We start from the raw sequence: 10,054 nt of genomic DNA, 5'->3' as shown, positions 1-10,054 counted from the left end.
TGATTAATGGTTTGCACCTTGTGGTGAATCCTTTGTATTTACTCTCATGAAGTCTTCTCTTTATGGTAGACTTAGATACTGATACACCTACTTCCTGGAGAGTGTTCTTCACTTGAGTGGATGTTGTGAAGGGGTTTTTCTTCACCATGGAAATGATTCTGCGATCATCCACCACTGTTGTCTTCTGTGGACGTCCAGGCCTTTTTGAGTTCCCAAGCTCACCAGTGCACTCTTTTTTTCTCAGAATGTACCAAACTGTTGATTTGGCCACTCCTAACATTTCTGCTATCTCTCTGATGGATTTCTTTTTTTTTCAGCCTCAGGGTGGTCTGTTTCACCTCCATTGAGCGCTCCTTTCACCGCATGTTGTGTGTTCACAGCAACAGCTTCCAAATGCAAACACCACACCTGGAATCAACTCCAGACCTTTTAACTGCCTAATTGATGACAGGTTAACGAGGGAAGAGCCCATGCAGCCTTGTTATTTTTTTTGCAGCCTTCTGAGTCAACTGTCCAATTACTTTTGGTCCCTTGAAAAAGAGGTGGCTACGTATTAAAGAGCTGTAATTCCTAAACCCTTGCTCCAATTTGGATGTGAATACTCTCAAATTACAGCTGAGAGTCTGCACTTTAAGCCCGTATTGATTATATACTTCACACTGCACTAGGTCCCAAGACTATTTGATTATTGAGAATAAACATGTTAGCACTGAGATTGCAAATTTTACGATCACGCAAGTGCAATAACAATGCAAAAAGATTCAAATTAGATGAGTTAATCCCTTTTAATGTTTTAAAATCTCTGGCAGCGGACTCATGGCAGTGTGAATGTGTGACCTTCAACTGAGTCATATTGCTTTTATGGACTATGTCCTATATTCTATGTTTTATTGCTTTTATTGTTTTTATACATTACACTGTATATTGCTTATCCGTTCAAAGTTCTTTTTACACTTATGTATTATTGTCTCTCATATTGTATATTTTGTTGCAGGGCGTCCTTGGAAAAGAGAGCCTGCTCTCAGTGGCCTTCCCTGTATAAATAAAGGTTTGAATGAACTGCCCTCTACTCATGAAACTGGAACACTAAAGTATGTCAGGCTATTTTGCTTTAAGGTCATTAGACATTTGGGACAATAAAAGACTGGGTCATGGACGAGAGAAGACGATGATACAGTTCTCTAAAATAACCCTCCTACATTTGTAAATCTCATAATTGTCCATTTGTATGTCAAACAGCTGCTTCTTTAGCTCTATGCTCATTTTTAGGTTCAGTATGTTGTATTAATTGATACATTTACACATTCAATCGTGAATGGTGGTCATTGACTGAATGACTGACTTACTGACTGACTGATAGTACGTCTACCACTGCTCAGCAGAGTGCACTGGTTTCCCTGCTGTACGAGAACTGCAGGGAAGCAGAGCAGAGCTTCCAATACACTGAGCCTCATTTCCATTACAGTAATTATACTTAATTACAATTAAGACTAAACTATTGTGAACTGTGGAGGCTGTGCTCTCAATGAGAGACTAAAAAAGAAATATGTAGTCTGTCTCAGCTTCGGTAGCTCACCTGCTAGGGCACGTGCCATTCAGGCATAAAGTCCTGGAAACAGCAGGGTCGAGTTCAGCCTGTGGCCCTTCTCTCTCTCTCTCTCTCTCTCTCTCTCTCTCTCTCTCTCTCTCTCTCTCTCACTATAATAAAGGCAAAAGGCAAAAAATAACTAGATAGCCAGTCTACTCTAACTTGCTCTCTCAGTGTTCACAGTAAATACAGACGAAATCACAGCACAGTCTTTGTCTTTAATTTATGTGTTTGGTGATTTTGTCAGATGATGTTGCGCTTAGAAAATCAGGATTTGACCATAGGCAGTCCAGATATGTACTAGGTTTTGACCTAATCTTGTTTACTGTTCTTTATGGGAATTTTGGTGACTGTGTACAGTATAATCCAATGTGATTGTGTGTTAACTACTCCCCTTTTGGCCAAGTCCCTCTTGTGTAAGATACTTTATGTTGGGTACATCTTAATTTCTTGTTTCACTTGCGCAGCAGAAGCTGTTGGGGAAGTTGAAATCAGGAAACAATCAAAGGTAAAAACATCCTTCCCTCTCAAGTATCATCTGAAGTGTCTTTTGTTGCTTTGGAGTTTGTATCTGTGCATATAGTTATATTTATAACTGTGCTATTGTGAACGGTTTTGTTCATCCTTGCTTAAGCCTCAACACAATTAAAGGGATAGTTCATCATTTCAGGAAACTGTTATTCACTTTCTTGCAGAGAGTCAGATGGAAGAATGGACACAATTGTCGTTTGGAGCAGATTAGCATAGCCTAGCACAAAGACTGGAAACAAGGGGAAACAGCTAGCCTGGCTTTGTCTAAAGGTATCTTGTTTGTTTAATCCAACCAAAAAGTGTAAAAATGACATTTCGCAGTTTCACTGGAGGTTACTTGTCACACTATTTCTTGGCCGGGACCAGGCAACCACAAGAGACTCCAGGAAGGTAAAGGTCTTTATGGTAGCAGATGCAAGATTCATATTTACTGTGCAAACATGAGAGTACGGTATCGAACTTCTCAGCAAGAAAAGGAATATTTATCAATTTCCGTATCAGTAGGAGATTGAAGAGCAGGGAACAATCACATAAGAGTTGTTCCCAGTGTCCCTGATATATTCCCTATCATACAGTGTGTTTGGATTTACTAAACTCCATGTCATCCATGACCTATGTCAGTTCATGTTCACGTTCTCTGATATCCATCCTCTGGGTCTTTGTTGGATATGCATTCGCTCTCAAAACAGCGGGAGTCCTTCGCTCAGTCCTGTACTTATTTGCTTCTCCACAGCTGAATAATTGATCACAACGAAGAAAAAGAGACATTCTACATGGAAGCTTGTGTGAGGAAGTCCGTGGTCTCCTAATGGAGGGAAGCTGTGGTTGTCAGGATAATTGCAAATTAGACTTTTTCCTTCATTTGTCAGCTCCATCAGCTCAGCTGGGACCTGATTACCCACACAGGTACAAGTTCAAAGAAACTACCTCTTCCTCTCCCTGAGGCTTTCTGCTTCCTGTGAATATTTGATTGAAAAGCCCAACATGTTGTTTTTTTCTTCTTTCTTTCTTCCTGCATGCGCAAGTCATGAGTCTGTGTAACCAATATAATTTAAAGTGAAAGCAAATTGAAACACTGCCAACATTTCATGATCGCACATGCAGAGGTCTTGACAGGTCCACTTAAATGCTAGTACCCAGGAGCTGAGTCAGGCCAGGTCCAAATTATATCCAATAAGTCTAATATCCAAGTGCCTCAGAGCAGACCTGCTATCACCTCTGATCATGTAGTCTACAAGTCTGCAGCCATGCTTGTGGCTCTTTGAAGCTTGAGCTAAATACTAATGTCAGCATGCTATATGCTCACAAAGGCAATACTAACATGCTGACGAAAAGCAGTTATAATGTTTACCGAGCTCACCATCTTGACATCTGTTAATTAGCACTAACACAAAGTACAGCTGAGGCTGATGGGAATGCAGGGTATTTTGTGATAAACCAAAGTGTAACAAACAACATAAATAACTACGCTTACCATTCTGATACATCTGCTAGTCACTGATTTTGGTCACAATAAATTCCTCACTCCTCAACCAATTCCTGAGTCTGGGTCTTTTTTCGATGATCCAGACAAATACACCTTCACCTTCCCAGGCTACTTAGGTGCCCATGAGGGTTTCCTGATGTTCTGTGTCCTGTCATTAATGATGGACATGTTCCCCTTGTTAAACGGGTGCTACATCACAGTGATGGCTCTTGTCTGTCCCCAGTGTGTGGTTACCATGATTCCACCATGATTATCAATGCCAGTCATTGTATGCACACTGAGTGAACTGTTGACATGTCTCAAAGAGACGTAAACAAGCTGAGAACAAGCCAGCGGCTCGTAAAATTTACAGGTCACTGACCTTCACCTCCATATTCTGGGAACAAGACATTTTCTATAATTAATGAGTACAGTACAGATCCTATACAATAGTCCAGTCCTTTGTATGATCTGCTGCTGAGCTGGTTAAAGGGCTCTGCTGCGGTGCCATGAGGCCAAAGTGCTGGACGTCTTGTGGGAATATCTGGCACACAGTCGTGTGTCACAGTTGTTTTCTCACGGATCGATGTAGAGCGATTACAAATGAAGAAATAACTCCTACTGCTGCTCTCTTGATCATAGAATGAAACACAAGGCCGACCCAGTGGGCGTCTGAAAACCTAACAACCAGGCCTCTCTTTGTTTCCAGACAAGTGTTCTGCTGTCTATGTGCTCTTGGCAATGTCTGAATAAATAATCACTTTATTTTAACGGGAACAGTTGGTGAAGGTAGCATTTTCTCAGTTTCTCTGAACATCTATGAAATTATGTGAAGGCCTCAGGTTGACAAAGCCTGTTTTGAAAATAAGATCAGGCATCTGTGTACCTTCAGGATTTGTTGTAACATCACTTCTCTGGTGTTTTCATACATATATTAAAAAGGGGCTGTTTGTAAGTTTCTCTGCCGCCAAATGTGGTTTCTTGAAAGGAGCAGGTGTTGGTGAATGTCGCTTGACAATAGCTTCAGCCATCATTGCCTTTACAAGACAAGAGGCTCTGTAGGAATGAAGTGTGATGCTGAAATGTACATTGTTGCTCATACTATAATGAAACTTTTTCGGTTCTTTATCGTGGGAAACATTATAAAAAAAGGAAAATCTATAACCAGACTCGAGTGAAGTGAAAATGTAGTCCAGTATGCAGGTGTCAGCTGTGCAGAAAGATGCTGATGCTGAATACAAACGTCTTCCTCTAACATTTCCTCAACATCACTTAACATTGCAGCCGCAGGTGAGGCTGTTGAGATGTTAATCCACAGGATCAAGTATCAGCGACTGCAGCACTGCAACACTGACCTTCTTTTCCAGTAGTGTGTGTGTGTGTGTGTGTGTGTGTGTGTGTGTGTGTGTGTTTATGCAGCTACTTAACTTGTTTTTATCTACCTGTGTCTCTACAGTGTCAATGTGTATACATACAGGTAAATACAGTATGCAAGTCACTGCGGTGAATCAGTGTGGCTTATGATGTAACATCAGGTCACCAGCTGCCTCTGATGTCTGACTGTTTTAGCTCGACTTTCACATTTTCAGAGAAGCAAACACTTTACTGATCTTTTTTTCTTCATTACTCTGTATTTCTCTTTTTCTCCTGCTTGAAAATCTTGTGCATTTGAGTTCCACTTCAATACACACAGGGTGTTTTAGCTGCCAGCATCTAGTGGAACCTCCATATTTAGCTGCTGTTAGGATTAAAATTGCCCTTTTCTTTCTCTCTTTCTCTCTCCCTCTCAATAATTAAGTCAAATATGAGGCTCTGCAACCAAAATATAAATCTACAGCAAGTCTTGCATGGATACTGAGAACAATCTGGCAAAGAGCGAGTGAACCAGGGATGCATATATACTGGCCTGATTGGAGATAGAGTGCAGCTGGGCGCAACAGGTGAGGACAGTGAGGCTGATTAGGAAGTGTGGCAGGGTGGAGAGTGAGACAGAGGCATAGCAGGCTGTGACAGTTATATTATGTTATGGAAGACAAATATATGTGGACTAAAAAAATGTCTGTCACGGTCCCAGCTGCAGCAACAGAATCTCCACCTTCCTCTCTCTCTCTCTGTCTCTGTCTCTCTCTCTCTTCTGTTCAGCTGCTCCTAGTGTGTTTCTCCCTCCTCCCTGTGTGTCATTCCACAGGGAGGCGTGGCCTGGCTATCCGGCTGTGGGCGGTGCGGCACACCTGAAACTCATCCACCTTCATCAACCTCAGTGTAAGAACCCTGGCAGCTCATCCACTCATCTCCGGATTATACCAACTTCTACGTATATGGTAGCTATCAGCTGAAACCTTTGAGTGAGGTTTTCCCCCTTGTTGTTTTTTTCCCTGTGCTCACTCTGTGTATCCTCTGTCCTCAGCCGTACCTGCCTCCCAGCTACAGATCCAGAACCGACGCCCAAGCTTTCAGCTCATCTAACCTGCCTGCGCTCAGTAAAACTGTCTCTTTACCAACTCGATCTCTGAGGTCTGCTTTAGGGTCCAAACCTAACTCTAAGCCGTAACAAATGTCTCTGGTTCTGCTACATTGATTTCATTACTTTAAAAAAAACCCCAAAAGCTATCCATTGTGATTCTGAGCGTTGTAATGCTAAATGAGTGGAGCGCTCTTTTAATTATAGTGGCATCAGATTAGACAACAGTCAAATTAATCTTTTTTTAATGGTGACTTGAAACAGTTTTTTAAGGCAGTGGACCCTAATACACAGTGAGGTCCCTTGATCTGGATTTTGGATTTTTTATTAAGGTAATGTGTGAGATAACAAACCAAGGGGCAAATAAAAGTAGTAGTAGTAGTAATAATAATAATAATAATAGGCATGAGATGTTTTGAAGTCATTGGATTTTGGTAAAATAACATCACAACTTAAAACCAACAAAATATCAGTGTCAGATGTCGTCAGTATTGTACGTCAAACTAACGTGGGAGTTAAACATCATCCTGATATTGGATTTTGGTCACCTGACATTTGTCACGGTCTGCCTTGACTTTACTTCCCTTGTGTGTCTTGTGGTTATTTTACCTCCTGTCTTTGTCCTGTTTCCCTCCTGGTTGATTGTCTTCCCCACCCTAATGTGTTTCACCTGTATTCAATTGCCCTCGCCTTCCTTCTGTATTTAAGTCTCTGTCTTCCAATGTCTTTGTCACTCTGTCTGTTGTCCTTCTGTGATAATCCAGTTTGTTCTCCGGTTTTGTTCCTGTTCCCCTCTTTGAAGTTTCCGTTCGTCGTGCTCCTTAGATTTTCTGTTTTTTCGTCTCTGCCTTGGATTCTTATTTCTTTCTGTTATTGAAATACATCTGTTTTTCCCTTTTTTGTTGGCCTGCATTGTCACAACCTACATTCAACCAAACATCAGTTCTTAACAATGTTGGCAGCAGCTGCGTGTCTGCTGGGTCCTTTTTGCAGCCATTATCTGCACTTTGTTAGTTTCATTTTGATTTACACATTTGGTTTTTTACATTTTTTAACAACTGGCCTGCAGATCAGAGAGTAAAACCAGAATCTTAAAACAATTTATGCAGCGTCTGTCTGATGTTGTTTGAGTCACTAAATCTTGTTTGTAATCCTTGCCTGAAATATTTCTGCTAACACCAGAAAATTTAATACACTTAAAAAATTTTGCACTTTTTCAATAAACCTTCAGGGCTAAAGGCCAGTGGCCATATTTCTCAGCTATATTTCTCGTTTGGTCACCATCTAGTAACTAAAAAGATTTGTCAGTCAGCCTCTAAAATTGGCTGCAAATTGTGAATTAGCTTAATAATATACTGCTACCATCTAGAGTCTGTTTAGGGGTGATTTATTTCCTAACTGTGTGTAATGGACCTGTAATAAAAGTCGTATTTGTTGTATAAATGTCAGTGATGTAAACCCAGAGGTGTAAAATTGGATGACAGATTTCAAAGTTACCCTCTGCAGAAACTTTCAACCTGACTTTAGTGAGCCTGGCAGGTGTTCGTTTGAGTCCCTGTCGATTTAATTGGGAAGCTCCTTAGTGTGTGTGTGTGTGTGTGTAACATCATGAAGCAGATGGGTGCTAAAAAGTGGCAAGCAGTCTGCTATAAATATGGATAAACAATGTTAAGCTGAGGTCTAATGCTTAAATCTGAAATCAGCTGAGGAGCTTGTTGCTGCTGCTGCTGTCCATTGGGTTGCTCCACAATCTCATTAAACACCTCCACACCGCAGGGTTCATCACCACCGTGGGGTCGAAACCACACAACTGCAATTTTGTTTTCCCTTTTTTTTTTTTTTCTCGCTGGAATTAAATTTTTTGCATGGTGGACTGAGTACTTGTCACATTCCTTGGGCGTTTGAAACTAATTAAAAAGCTTTTTTTATTTTTCCATGGATGAATGTTGCAGCATTAGGAAAACAAATATTTTTGTCTCGCTAGATTCACGCAGATGCTTGTTTCTGTGTTTTCAGCTGAGGATCTTTTTGTAAACTGGAAAGTTTACTCCAACTTACATCATTAACAGCTGCGATCTAAAACCCTGCCGGTCTCCTGGTCTCGTTCCTAAAACTCATATTGTGAATTCAAAATGTTTTCAATGACCTGAGGTTTTCTTTTGTTGTTTTTGTTTTTTTAATCTGCATTAGTCAATACTTTTAGCTACACCAGCTGCTTGGCTTTAGGGATACCTATCACTTGATCCAACACATGTTTCAGACTGAAACATCTAAATAACTAATGCATGGCTTACCATTACATTTTATACTGATATTCAAAGGGATGTGCAGAGGGCCCTGTAAGGTTTGGACGGTGGTGAACCCTTACAACCAGGATGAAGGCCAGCAGGATTGAGGTGCAAGCGTGATGGAGAACAGAATCAGTCACACAAGGATTGGTTTCAGAGCTCTGAGTTTGGTTTACTGGTGACCATAGGCAAATTACACAAAACAAAAAAGTCCAACAGCTCTTACATACAGTATATGTAGCAGAATGGCTGGACAACAAAAGCAGTCTGGCTGGTGTAGCAGGTCGCAGTGGATAGCAGCAGCAAAGGTGACATTCAACCCGACCCCCCCCTTCTCTGACACCCTACCCTGCTTTCCCACCTGGCATAACTACCCTAAACACTAGCACCATACATTTACAATACCTATTTACAATTTAACCATACTGATATTTCCATACAATGACTTTTGGCCTGACACAGATTAAATAAAATACATAATAAACTAAAGAGATACCAAACAAAAGCCAAACTTAACAAAAACCCCTCTACCCACTCCCCTCTCTCTTTCCTGCCCACTTGGTACAGCCTGATAAGGTAATTGACACCTGCTGAGTCTGGTGGCTGCATTCCCATGTGTGCACTCCATGAAAACACGCCCCCCGGAAGTAGACCTCAAAGAGAGAGTAGTTAGTAGGGGTTCCCAAAATAAAAGCACAACATAACAAAGTGAACTTCCCGTATCATCCAAAGTGTATTGTTTTTCACCTTTAGTGAGGGGGATGCTTGCCAGCTCCCTCACAGACCCAAATTCATAAAAGGCAATCTTTGCAAATAATTAAATGAAAATACTACTGGAATGATATTTTTACATCACTCTCTGAGGCTCAGCTTAATACCACTGACCAAGATGCACTTCCTCTGGTTACATGGCTGCCTCTCACCTCCATATTTGTCTCTTAACACTTCTTTATAGAGCACAATTGTGCTTCAGTAATAACAGCCAATAAGAAGATGCTGATATTGTATGGCTGAGACATCATGCCTTTAGACACAATTCTATAAAAGATACATAAGGTGTGTGTGTGGCGCAAATAAGTCATGTTTTTAATTAACAAGTTCTTAGATGTACTGTGAGTTTGGAAGGTTCCGTATATTTTTCTTGTGTGTCTATGCGTGTGTATGGGGAACAAATGGTTCAATTAAGTAAGAAATTAAGGGTACAGTGTTTTCATCACCGGTCATTGTTAATCAGCAGTACCTGCTCATCACCAGAGGGTGTCAGTAATGCTACATTTTTCAGGTAAGCTGGGGATGTCATAGCGTACTTTGGGGTTGGGATAAGGTTTACACTGTACTTCTGTGCCACTGTTTTCAGTTCTGTAAGCTTAATGACTGTGTTTGCTCTGTTTAGTTTAGCATGTTAGCGGCTAATGCCGTGGTAGGAGCGTGGGGCGCTAGCTAAGATCATGAGCCCTCGTGTGCCGGAGTCCACGCCGCTGATTATGTTCTATGACTGTTAAGTAAGAAATATGCTGTTATGTTGCACAAATTTTGTTTATATATAATTGGAAGATGTATGTTCATTTCAGAACAAGGAGAAATTTGATATTTTTGCTCATTTGTTATATTTTATTACTGCTATTATGAATACGTCGGATAGTGATAGCCTCTGTGTTCGGGATGAAGCTTCACAGCGCTGTGTAGCGTTCGTGAATTAAATGTGACAATTGCAATTTTGC

This window comes from Seriola dumerili, unplaced genomic scaffold (genome assembly GCF_002260705.1).
Source record: "Seriola dumerili isolate Sdu_G_001 unplaced genomic scaffold, Sdu_1.0 BDQW01000432.1, whole genome shotgun sequence".
In the NCBI taxonomy this organism is placed as follows: Eukaryota; Metazoa; Chordata; class Actinopteri; order Carangiformes; family Carangidae; genus Seriola; species Seriola dumerili.
Note: the sequence above shows the minus strand (reverse complement) of the source record.